Source organism: Monopterus albus, unplaced genomic scaffold (assembly GCF_001952655.1).
Source record: "Monopterus albus unplaced genomic scaffold, M_albus_1.0 scaffold402.1, whole genome shotgun sequence".
Taxonomy (NCBI): Eukaryota; Metazoa; Chordata; class Actinopteri; order Synbranchiformes; family Synbranchidae; genus Monopterus; species Monopterus albus.
Window position 1 is genome coordinate 338,481 of NW_018128282.1, and position 1,614 is coordinate 340,094.

The window sequence follows — 1,614 nt, forward strand, 5'->3', positions numbered from 1 at the left end:
GCCCCCCCCCCCCCGCTCCAATCAGTCTGTTGAACAATTTTACCCACAGCAAACTCACAGAAATATGCCAGCGCAGCCAGATTGCTGCTGCATGGGCTTATACAAAATAGTAATATGCTTAAGAAGGTTCTGGCTAAGTTTTTCTTCTATCTTGTTGAATCTGCTAAAGTCTATCTAAATATTTAAATCAAAATTGACTAATTTCATTTAAGAACATCTACATATGAAAATCAGAAGTTGTCAATTTTCTTCACAAAATTGCATTTCTGCACCAAAGTTCCTAGTAACAGACTAGACCCAGCACTCTATCCTGCCAGGTCCAATTGCATTTGGTCTGTGCAAAAAAGTGTCAAATACCTGAGTGGATCCAGTCAACGCTCCGTCTCTGGGTCTGCTCACTTCACTTGAGATCTGCTTTTATAAATATAGGCTTAATTTTCCTTGGGTCTATTCAAACAGGGTTCTAGGGTCCCATTTAGATCAAGTCTTTCTCTTCTTTTTCGTTTAATTTTTCATCAGTTTGGTCCATTTAGGTTAAAGGGCCCATGGCGCTTTTCCTTATTTTTTTACTTATCTACAATGTTACAATGGTGAATTATCATCTTAGGCGTGACCTAAAGCAAAAAAAAGGGGTGAACTTGTGTTCTAGTATTTCTATGCAGAAGCAACTCAGTGTATACACATCTTGCAAACGCTCACTCGCAACACTTTTTTTCTTTTTTTTCACGATAGTTTAACGATTTCCTTGAATGGTCATAATCTCCAGGCTGTTGGTGCCCCCACCATATTGGCAAAATGTTATAATGCCTTGTTTAAGTTTATAAAAAATAAAATAAAATAAAAAAACAATGCATTTATTGTGAAGGCCTATGGCACAACCTTTGACCCCCTCAACTCACATCCAGCTAATAGGATATCACTCAGACAACGTAGGCTAGGTCTCAGTGTGTCAAACTGGACAACCTAAAAGTGAAAATACTTCAAAGTAAACTGGCTAAGTAGTTATGATCTGTTTTAATTATGGGTACAGGTCAGGTTGCGGGTGTTAACATGTCGGGTCCGGATTTCATTTAGAAACAACAATCAGCCATAAGGTAGGCAGCATATGATAGGTGAGAGCCTAGGTAGAACCAGTCAGAGTGGGCAAGAGGAACAAATCAGTGAGCACCAGAGACTCCCTGAGGGCCAGTGGAGAGGCGGGGATGGTTACTGTAAATCAATTGTCAGCAAATTTATTTCCATTGATAGCATCAGAATAATGACATGCTGTAATAAAATGGTAATCATGGGCTTTAGCTGCTGGCGGTGGCCATCTGAGCTGCAGGGTAAGTGGCAATGGTCCACACTCTCCAATCTTGCATTGCTGAATGTGCGCACTTATTCGTGCGTATGCCTTCAGTAGCATCTGCTCAACAGAACGTGTCATTTGTTTTTGTTGTGGCTGGAAAAGTGCATGTCATAGGGGGTGTGTATCTGACTGTGTGAGTGTCCGCATGAGGAACACCTCACGTGCTGCACAGCCTCTAATTTAATCCCCGAGATATGCGGGCCAATGACAACAGCAGATGGCTCAGTGAGCAGATTAAAATCTCGACAGCTAACCTCACATCAACC